The sequence below is a fragment of the Bombina bombina genome, chromosome 2, assembly GCF_027579735.1.
Source record: "Bombina bombina isolate aBomBom1 chromosome 2, aBomBom1.pri, whole genome shotgun sequence".
NCBI classification, from domain to species: domain Eukaryota; kingdom Metazoa; phylum Chordata; class Amphibia; order Anura; family Bombinatoridae; genus Bombina; species Bombina bombina.
In genome coordinates this window covers 1,035,104,810-1,035,116,927 of record NC_069500.1, presented here as the reverse complement: position 1 = coordinate 1,035,116,927, position 12,118 = coordinate 1,035,104,810, and positions in this window count along the sequence as shown.

The following is a 12,118-nucleotide window of genomic DNA, read 5'->3' as shown; positions in this document are numbered from 1 at the left end:
CTTGAATTCTATTGGCTGTTCCGATCAGCCAATAGAATGCGAGCTCAATCTGATTGGCTGATCGGATCAGCCAATCGGATTGAACTTGATTCTGATTGGCTGATTCCATCAGCCAATCAGAATATTCCTACCTTAATTCCGATTGGCTGATAGAATCCTATCAGCCAATCGGAATTCGAGGGACGCCATCTTGGATGATGTCATTTAAAGGAACCGTCATTCGGCGAGTAGGCGTCGGTTGAAGAGGATGTTCCGCGTCGGCTTGGAAGAAGATGGCTCCGCTCCGCTCCAGAAGAAAGAAGATTGAAGATGCGGCTTGATAGAAGACTTCATCCCGATGATGGACTTCCGACTTCAGCCCGATGATGGATTTCTTCAGCCGCCGCTTGGATCCAGACTTCAGCCCGAGGATGGACGTCACTCTTCAGTCCCCCGCTTGGGCTTGGATCAACACTTCCGAGGCTTGGATCAAGACTTCCGAGGACCGATCGGTGAACCTGGTATGGTGAAGATAAGGTAGGAAGATCTTCAGGGGCTTAGTGTTAGGTTTATTTAAGGGGGGTTTGGGTTAGATTAGGGGTATGTGGGTGGTGGGTTGTAATGTTGGGGGGGGTATTGTATGTGTTTTTTTTACAGGCAAAAGAGCTGAATTCTTTGGGGCATGCCCTGCAAAGGGCCCTGTTCAGGGCTGGTAAGGTAAAAGAGCTTTGAACTTTTTTAAATTAGAATAGGGTCGGGCATTTTTTTATTTTGGGGGGCTTTGTAATTTTATTTGGGGGCTTAGAGTAGGTGTAATTAGTTTAAAATTGTTGTAATATTTTTCTAATGTTTGTAAATATTTTTTATTTTTTGTAACTTAGTTCTTTTTTATTTTTTGTACTTTAGTTAGTTTATTTAATTGTAGTTATTTGTAGGTATTGTATTTAATTAATGTATTGATAGTGTAGTGTTAGGTTTAATTGTAGGTAATTGTAGGTATTTTATTTAATTAATTTATTGATAGTGTAGTGTTAGGTTTAATTGTAACTTAGGTTAGGATTTATTTTACAGGTAATTTTGTAATTATTTTAACTATTTTAGCTATTAAATAGTTCTTAACTATTTAATAGCTATTGTACCTGGTTAAAATAAATACAAAGTTGCCTGTAAAATAAATATTAATCCTAAAATAGCTATAATATAATTATAATTTATATTGTAGCTATATTAGGGTTTATTTTACAGGTAAGTATTTAGATTTAAATAGGAATAATTTATTTAATAAGAGTTAATTTATTTAGTTAGAATAAAATTATATTTAACATAGGGGGGTGTTAGGGTTAGGGTTAAAATTAGCTTTAGGGGTTAAAATATTTATTAGAGCAGCGGTGAGCTCTGATCGGCAGATTAGGGGTTAATACTTGAAGTTAGGTGTCGGCGATGTTAGGGAGGGCAGATTAGGGGTTAATACTATTAATTATAGGGTTATTGAGGCGGGAGTGAGGCGGATTAGGGGTTAATAACTTTATTATAATAGCGGTGCGGTCCGCTCGGCAGATTAGGGGTTAATAAGTGTAGGCAGGTGGAGGCAACATTGTGGGGGGCAGATTAGGGGTTAATAAATATAATATAGGGGTCGGCGGTGTTAGGGGCAGCAGATTATGGGTACATAGCTATAATGTAGCTGGCGGCGGCGTGCGGACGGCAGATTAGGGGTTAATAAGTGTAGGTAGCTGGCGGCGACATTGTGGAGGGCAGATTAGGGGTTAATAAATATAGGGGTCGGCGGTGTTAGGGGCGGCAGATTAGGGGTACACAGGGATAACGTAGTTGGCGGCAGTGTACGGAGCGGAAGATTAGGGGTTACATTTTTTTTAGAGAGTGGCCGCGATGTGGGGGGGCCTCGGTTTAGGGGTACATAGAGTTTATGGGTGTTAGTGTACTTTAGAGCACAGTAGTTAAGAGCTTTATGAACCGGTGTTAGCCCAGAAAGCTCTTAACTACTGACTTTTTTCTGCGGCTGGAGTTTTGTCGTTAGATTTCTAACACTCACTTTAGCCACGACTCTAAATACCGGAGTTAGAAAGATCCGCCAAACTCTAAATCTAGGCCTTAGTGTTTGTTTATTTTTTTGTAATTTTAGTGTTTTTTTTTTTTATGTTAGATTATTTTTAGTTTTCGGAATTGTAGTGTTTTTTGTAATGTTGTTTTTTTTTTCATTTTATCATAGTGTTAGGATTTTTTAATATTGTAATTTTTTTTTAGTTTATTAATAATAATGTTAGGTTAATATATAGGTTAATCTTAGTTTTTGATCTTTTCACAGTTAAGTTTTTATTTATTTTAAGATAGTTATATTGTAAGTTTAATTTAAAGTTAGGAGGGTGTTAGGTTTATGGGTTAATAGCTTAATTTAGTGTTTTGCAATGTGGGGGCTCGGCGGTTTAGGGGTTAATAAGTTTAGTGTTGGCGATGTGGAAGGCCGGCGGTTTAGGGGTTAATAGGTTTAATATAGGGCTAGATTTATTAAACCTCAACGGCTGCAAGTTCTCAAAAGAACTTGCTCGCCGTTATTTATCAAGCAGCGGTCACCAGACCGCCGCTTCCCTGACCTCTTCACCACCTCTAATGTTGTGAAATTCAATCTTCTCGGTCTAGTCAGACCGAGGAGATTGACAGCTCCTGCCCGCGCATGATTGGCTGTGCGTGGGTAGGAGGCGGGATTGCACGCAAGCGCAAAATTGCGCTTGTGTGCAATGGCGAATACCTACGGGTAATTTTGCCCCGCCAAAGGCTTAAATAAATCTAGCCCATAGTAGTAGCGATGTGGAGGCCGGCAGTTTAGGAGTTAATAGGTTTAATATAGTAGTAGCAATGTGGGGGGCAGCAATTTAGGGGTTAATATTTTTTTCGTAGTAGTGATGTGGGAGGGCGACGGTTTAGGGGTTTATAAGTTTAATATAGTAGTAGTGATGTGGGGGCCAGCGGTTTAGGGGTTAATAGGTTTTTTATAGTAGTAGCGATGTGGGGGTCCGGTTTAGGGGTTAATAGGTGAAGATAAGGTAGGAAGATCTTCAGGGGCTTAGTGTTAGGTTTATTTAAGGGGGGTTTGGGTTAGATTAGGGGTATGTGGGTGGTGGGTTGTAATGTTGGGGGGGTATTGTATGTGTTTTTTTTACAGGCAAAAGAGCTGAATTCTTTGGGGCATGCCCCGCAAAGGGCCCTGTTCAGGGCTGGTAAGGTAAAAGAGCTTTGAACTTTTTTAAATTAGAATAGGGTCGGGCATTTTTTTATTTTGGGGGGCTTTGTAATTTTATTTGGGGGCTTAGAGTAGGTGTAATTAGTTTAAAATTGTTGTAATATTTTTCTAATGTTTGTAAATATTTTTATTTTTTGTAACTTAGTTCTTTTTTATTTTTTGTACTTTAGTTAGTTTATTTAATTGTAGTTATTTGTAGGTATTGTATTTAATTAATGTATTGATAGTGTAGTGTTAGGTTTAATTGTAGGTAATTGTAGGTATTTTATTTAATTAATTTATTGATAGTGTAGTGTTAGGTTTAATTGTAACTTAGGTTAGGATTTATTTTACAGGTAATTTTGTAATTATTTTAACTATTTTAGCTATTAAATAGTTCTTAACTATTTAATAGCTATTGTACCTGGTTAAAATAAATACAAAGTTGCCTGTAAAATAAATTTTAATCCTAAAATAGCTATAATATAATTATAATTTATATTGTAGCTATATTAGGGTTTATTTTACAGGTAAGTATTTAGATTTAAATAGGAATAATTTATTTAATAAGAGTTAATTTATTTAGTTAGAATAAAATTATATTTAACATAGGGGGGTGTTAGGGTTAGGGTTAAAATTAGCTTTAGGGGTTAAAATATTTATTAGAGCAGCGGTGAGCTCTGATCGGCAGATTAGGGGTTAATACTTGAAGTTAGGTGTCGGCGATGTTAGGGAGGGCAGATTAGGGGTTAATACTATTTATTATAGGGTTATTGAGGCGGGAGTGAGGCGGATTAGGGGTTAATAACTTTATTATAATAGCGGTGCAGTCCGCTCGGCAGATTAGGGGTTAATAAGTGTAGGCAGGTGGAGGCGACGTTGTGGGGGGCAGATTAGGGGTTAATAAATATAATATAGGGGTCGGCGGTGTTAGGGGCAGCAGATTATGGGTACATAGCTATAATGTAGCTGGCGGCGGCGTGCGGACGGCAGATTAGGGGTTAATAAGTGTAGGTAGCTGGCGGCGACATTGTGGAGGGCAGATTAGGGGTTAATAAATATAATATAGGGGTCGGCGGTGTTAGGGGCAGCAGATTAGGGGTACACAGGGATAACGTAGTTGGCGGCAGTGTACGGAGCGGAAGATTAGGGGTTAAACTTTTTTTAGAGAGTGGCCGCGATGTGGGGGGGCCTCGGTTTAGGGGTACATAGAGTTTATGGGTGTTAGTGTACTTTAGAGCACAGTAGTTAAGAGCTTTATGAACCGGCGTTAGCCCAGAAAGCTCTTAACTACTGATTTCTAACGCTCACTTTAGCCACGACTCTAAATACCGGAGTTAGAAAGATCCCATTGAAAAGATAGGATATGCGATTGACGTAAGGGATCTGCGGTATGGAAAAGTCGAGGCTGCAAAGTGAGCGTTAGACCCTTTCCTGACTGACTCCAAATACCGGCGGTATACCGCCAAACTCTAAATCTAGGCCTTAGTGTTTGTTTATTTTTTTGTAATTTTAGTGTTTTTTTTTTTAATGTTAGATTATTTTTAGTTTTCGTAATTGTAGTGTTTTTTGAAATGTTTTTTTTTCATTTTATCATAGTGTTAGGATTTTTTAATATTGTAATTTTTTTTTAGTTTATTAATAATAATGTTAGGTTAATATATAGGTTAATCTTAGTTTTTGATCTTTTCACAGTTAAGTTTTTATTTATTTTAAGATAGTTATATTGTAAGTTTAATTTAAAGTTAGGAGGGTGTTAGGTTTATGGGTTAATAGCTTAATTTAGTGTTTTGCAATGTGGGGGCTCGGCGGTTTAGGGGTTAATAAGTTTAGTGTTGGCGATGTGGAAGGCCGGCGGTTTAGGGGTTAATAGGTTTAATATAGGGCTAGATTTATTAAACCTCAACGGCTGCAAGTTCTCAAAAGAACTTGCTCGCCGTTATTTATCAAGCAGCGGTCACCAGACCGCCGCTTCCCTGACCTCTTCACCACCTCTAATGTTGTGAAATTCAATCTTCTCGGTCTAGTCAGACCGAGGAGATTGACAGCTCCTGCCCGCGCATGATTGGCTGTGTGTGGGTAGGAGGCGGGATTGCACGCAAGCGCAAAATTGCGCTTGTGTGCAATGGCGAATACCTACGGGTAATTTTGCCCCGCTAAAGGCTTAAATAAATCTAGCCCATAGTAGTAGCGATGTGGAGGCCGGCAGTTTAGGAGTTAATAGGTTTAATATAGTAGTAGCAATGTGGGGGGCAGCAGTTTAGGGGTTAATATTTTTTTTTCGTAGTAGCGATGTGGGAGGGCGACGGTTTAGGGGTTTATAAGTTTAATATAGTAGTAGTGATGTGGGGGCCAGCGGTTTAGGGGTTAATAGGTTTTTTATAGTAGTAGCGATGTGGGGGGCCAGCGGTTTAGGGGTTAATAGGTTTAATATAGTATGTGCGATGCAGGGGGTTAATAGTGTAGTTTATGGGTTTTAGTGTACTTTGTAACATTTTTGTTATGAGTTTTGTGAAACATTTTTGTTTCGCAAAATCCATAAATACTGGTCTCTGATCACGGAATTGTGGCGGTATAAGCTATAATGCTAGCGTAATAGCCGGACCACACAACCTGTAAAACGTCGCAATGAAACTTTCACACTCAAAAGTAATTTTTTGAGTGCGGAATGGAGAGTTGCGTAAAGGCCAAAACGCTAGCTGTACCGCTGCGACTTGTAATACAGGAGACCTACATATACCGCGATCAATGGCCAATTTTTCAGCGGTATAGCCGTACCGCAAAACTTGTAATCTTGTTGAGTGACAGTCTCCAGGAAATGTTGTGAGTTATGAGCTGGCCATTTATGTCTGCATGTTTCTGTCAAATATTTTAGTCCTCTTAGATTATAAGTCTGCTAGTCTGAATGTCTGTGATATCACTCTTTTTGGACTATCATTTTTTATTATATTTTTGATTAGACTTCGTTGACTTCTTGCTACTGTTTCAAATTCCCTCCCTCCTTATAAGCCTAAAGTCTGTTATATTAGATAAATGTCAGTACCTAATTTGTATGTAAGTAGAATATATTCAGTTAATGTTTTACTGTCTAGCTTGTTCTCACCAGTAATCTCTATGGTATAGGAAGGCATGGCTGTTTTATGTTTCCTTTGCTCTCTTTTTGTTCTTCCACTCTTGGGGGTCAATTTATGAAGCAGCAGATGCTCCGACCCACTCTGCTTCAATTCCGCCTGAAGCAGAAGTTAAGAAGTGCGGTATTTCACTCTCCATAGCGCTGCCATTACGAGTTACTGAAAAAAAACTCCTTGTGCTGTGCGTTATGGTGCATTAAGCTCCATACCGCACAAAAGCGGTGCTCGTGCGCACTTTCCCCCATAGACATTAATGGGGAGAAAGTGTTAGAAATAAAACACCTAAAGTGCGGAATGGCGATCGCCGTAACGCAACCCCATTGATGTCTATGGGGAAAAAAAAGTTACATTTAAACCTGACACCCTAACATAAACCCCTAGTCTAAACAACCCTAATCAGAAACCCCCGACATCGCTGACACCTAAATAAAGTGATTAACCCCTAATCCACCACTCCCCAACATCGCTAACATGAATAAAAGCTATTAACCCCTAATCCTCCGCTCCCTGACATTGCCGCCACTACATAAAGTTATTAACCCCTAATCTGCTGCTCCCCGACATCGCCGCCACTAAATAAAGTTATTAACCCCTAATCAGCTGCTCTCTGACACCTAAATAAACCTATTAACCCCTAATCGGCCGCCCCCCCCACATCACAAAACACTAAATTAAACTATTTACCCCTAAACCTAACACCCCCCTAACTTTAAATTAAAATGCCAATACAAATACCCCTTTAGGGGCAATGGGTAGCTTAGGTTTTTTTTAGAGTTAGATTTTTTATTTTGGGGGGTTGGTTGGGTGGTGGGTTTTACTGTTGGGGGGACTTTGTATTTTTTTTTCCAGGTAAAAGAGCTGTTTAATTTAAGGCAATGCCCTACAAAAAGGCCCTTTTAAGGGCTATTGGTAGTTCATTGTTGGTTAGGGGGTGTTTTTATTTTGGGCCGGCAGTTTAGGGGTTAATAGGTTTATTTAGTGGCTGCGATGTAGCAGGCCAGAGGTTTAGAGGTTAATAGGTTTATTTAGTGGCGGCGATGTGGGAGGTTGGAGGTTTATGGGTTAATAAGTTTATTTACTGGCGGTTATGTGGGAGGCTGGAGGTTTAGGGGTTAATAGGTTTATTAAATAGTCGATGTCGGGGAGCGGCAGTTTAGGGTTTAATCTCTTTAAATAGTGTTGGTGATGTGGGTGGACGGCAAATTAGGGGTTAAAAACTTTATTTAATAGTTGTGATGTGGGTGGGTCACAGATTACGGGTTAATATATTTTAAATAGTGTGTGCGATGCGGGAGGGTGGCGGTTTAGGGGTTAATAAGTAGTTTATGGGTGTTAGTGTACTTTGTAACAGTTTAGTTGTGAGTTTTGTGAAACATTTTTGTTACACAAAATCCATAACTACTGGTCTCAGATGGCGGTATGGATTGTGTTGGTAGAGACCATAAAGCAAGCATTTTAGCCAGACCGCACAACCTGTAATACCGGCGCTTTTAAAATCCCACACTCAAACGTAATTGTTTTTAGGGTGGAATGGACGTTGCATTACAGGCTAAAATGCTTGCAGTATAGCTATACCGTTGCAACTTTATAATATGCGTTCCTGGCCATTCCAAGCAAAATGGCCAATTTTTCAGCGGTATGGGTATACCACAAAGTACCTCTTAATGCACCTTTGTCTTTAGTGCAGTTTTCCTAGCACATCTTCAAGTTAGAATGCGAGCGAAAAACAAGAAGAAACTTTTATAGCACACCCTAAAGAAGTTTATGGGGAAAGGGAGTTAGCATGGCGGTGCTGTCCACCTCCAAATGTTAGCATGCCTGAGCCTTTAGCTCACATGCTAACATTTTACTTGTAATACGAGCACAAATATAGGAGCGCTATTTATTTAACTTTAGCTGTGTTAGCACTCAATAGCGCTAATATATTAGCACTTCACTTCTAATCTAGCCTTAGAGATATTCATAATCTGTCTCCTAATCTATTTCTACCTTTTCAGCAATATACAGGACCCCAACTGGGACATCAATAGTCAATAGAAATTTACTAGAATCACCAGTCTATTGATGCAGGTCTTTAAAAAGACACTATGATCAGTTTTAAAATTGTAAAAGTTTATCTTGGTTATGATTAAAAAAAACAAAAAAAAAAACTGGATACATATTTGTATAAAGTCTTATTAATGTAGCAGTAACATTATTTCAAATTAAATATTATTAAAAGCATGGTGGAACATTTCTTAAACCCAACAAATTATTGTTCTAATTATTTCTGAATTAGTAATAAAGCTTTGTATATCATAGTCATTTTTCTTAAACTTATTTTTTACTTTAGTTTTCTTGAGATTATGTTTTAACAAATACTAGTTTCTTTGAGATTTATCTAGTTATCACTTTTTATGTTTGGTGTTTTGAGTACCTCCTGCAATCAGTCAGCATGTCTAAGGCAGTAGTTTCAAACATGAAATGATTGTGTTTGACACTTAATACATGGGAGGGGAGTTTACAGAAATTTTATAACAAGTTAATCACATTATATTATGAACAATTCTTTTTTTTTTGCCAATGTAAGGAAAAGGCTAAAAGAGAAATTTCCCATGATATGTATTTCATTGTTGGTAGACAATGATCACATGTGTAATCAATTTTATATCCTGTAATGCAACAGCAGCAAACATCATTTTTCAGAGTTTTTAAGACAAAATATGATTTCTTTCATACAGTTGGTGAGAGATTCATTACTCCTGGGAATTACTCCTCTATACCACTAGAAGGTAAAGATTCCCAAACCCCAATAGCCCTATAAAACCTCTCCCACCTCATACATAACTCAGCCTTTACTTTGCCTCTGCTGGAGGTGGTTGAAGAATGAAGATGTACATTTGATTCTTCAGAGAGAGTGGTTTTCAGTCTATATTGAGGCCCAGTTTCCCCTCAGAGTGCTTGTCAAAGGGATGTATATGGGTATGGTTTATGATTATTTTTTTCACCTCATGGGAAATATTTCATACACCTTCTATAATTGGTCGCATGGACTTGTCTTTTTCCTCCCTTTATGGATCTACAATACACTCCTATACTATAACCACTGCTGGTATGTTTCAGGACTGCAAAAACAGAAGAGTGGATAAAGAATCCCCTCCAGAGATTACACATATAGCACTCAACAAGTTTGTGTGATCCTAGTTTAAGAAGAAAATTAGCACCAAATGATATGAAATGACAGCATACAACCCATATAAAACTTTTATTAAAATGCAACCATAAAAACTTGGATAGTTAAATTAAAATGTCACTTTGTTCCTGTTATTGTTATTTTCCCCCTTTTTTCCATCTATTTAAGATGTAATATTTATGATGTTATCCATAACAACATCCTTTTTAATTTTCAATAATTACAAAGCTAACCCTTGAATATCCCGGGAGCTACACAATGATCACAAGGTAATTCTACCCGTTTCAATTCACTCTTAAGGACTATATCACAATTTTTCATTTTTTATAGCCACCTGATATTTTTTCCATTTAAATAAACAGATTTACCACTCTGGCATCACACAATGCACAAATACACTCTATCATCACTTTCCTTCGTTTATAAAATAAAAAGTATTTGCTTCTTCACCATTGTTTATTATATTATTTTGTTTTCTCTCACAAGCCCCTTAGTTTTAAATTCAGGTTTACTGCATAATTCTTCTTTTCAATTATCGCTTACCATGAAATAGTAAAAACACTAATTTAATGATGACAATAGCTAGCTTAATTCCAAGTTTAGAAGCACATATTGTCAGGATGGCTTAGATATGGATCGGATCCACCACCATCACGATGCACGCTTACATTTTGATAAAGCTGGTTAGCGGCTAAACATGTTAGGGAATTGTTGAGGAGCCTGGGCACTCCTATATTTTAGGCTGGCAACTAGTATAATTATTCAGCTCTTCTACGCTGAGCACATTATTTCTTCAATCGAGCAGACTATTAATAATGACCGCTGACCGTTTGTGAGGGGGTTGCATTGTCATTTGCAATGTTATATTAAGAGCCCTCATTCTTCAGCCTTATTCTTATTGGTCTGGGGGCTGGATGATTATATTTCAATTTCTAGTTAGGATACTCTGGGTATCATAACTATTTGCCACTGTTAGTTTAGAGGCATCTATTAGCAGGTTAACACATAGCATTTACACCGCTTTTTGCTTCAATCGCTGACAGCGTTTGTGAACAACCATGCTATCTGACATATCATTAGACACCACTCTATATAGCGATTTAACCCTTTGTTAACCTAGGTTAATTTGGAGGGTGCAATATAAGGAAGATAAGTATCTCTCACTACTTTGGAACTATACTATCCACTAAAATGACTTATGTATATTAATGTAAGATACTCTTTATACCCAACCCACTATTATTAACCTCTGGTTACTATTATGACAATTCGCTACTTATTGTGTATCAGCTTTTATAAGCAGTTTATTTGTGAGGTTTAAACTATGAGTGTTACTGACAATACCATTGTATATTATTGGTTACTTTTTGAGGCACTCTGTTTTTATATAAACCAGACCCACTATAACTGCTCAGCTTCTCTTTTTTTGTTAGCTACATGTATTGTGCCGGCACACTTTATTAGTTTGTACTTTGCTGCATTGTTTTATTGTCCATATTTCATATTATTTAATATTTTGTATTTATTGTATTAAATTGTATCCACTTTTCATTAGATTAATCACTTATTGTAATACATTGTTTCCACTTTTTCATTAGTTATTTACAATATTTGTGTATTGCACTTCATACCATCATAAAATTATTTTTTCACTACACTAGATTTGATCACACTTTTAGATTGTTACATTATTTATTTTTTAACTATTTGCACATAAAATTATATGTTTATTTTTCTCACAATATTTTTTCTCACATTAATTATTGCATGGTTTATATAATTAATTAAAATTAATTTCATTTTTATTATATTAGTGCGTTTTTCTTATCCTTAGATATTATTGTTTTTAGATTTCCCCAACAAATTTTTAGGAGGTCCTTTGAAGCCCATTTTTAGAATATACATTTCCCACCAGTTGGGGTTTGTTTATTTATTTAGTCATTTTTTAATTATTTGCATTTGCACTTTCCATAGATGTCCTTTAACTAGAATTCTATTCCAGTCAATCTATAATCTTGTTTTGAGAATTTGTCTTATTATCTTCCTTTAACACACATGTTGTTTTATTACTTTAATGTTGGATTTTTGTGATTTATTCCCCATGAACAATTAAATCTATTTTACAAATATAGATCATAAGGGTCTAATTGACCACTTGTTTACTATTAACCCACATAAAGTGACTCTGAAGGAACCCATTGCTATCTAACCTGTGTAATACTTTAGCCTTTTGGCGCTCCTATTGTCTCATATTTGTAACTTTTCTTAAGACTTTGTTAGGGAGTCTTTGTTAGTGTAGCTTGTATTCTACCTAGGCGCTGGTTTCAAAACATAGATTATAAGTTTGTAGTACGTTATAAATCGTGCCATTGACTCCCTTGCTTTTCTATGTTTCAGTAATGGTTTGGCTGTCTGCTGCTTATTTGTTGGTGGACGAATGTCTATTGGTTTGTATCATTAATTTGGCGGCGCTATACAAATAAATGATAATAATAATAATTATATTTCCTAATATAAACGGTCCTGAGACATAATCCTTTTCACTATTCCCTTGCTGTTTTGCGTGCTTCTGCTTTTTTGGTGCACTTAGTTTGAATT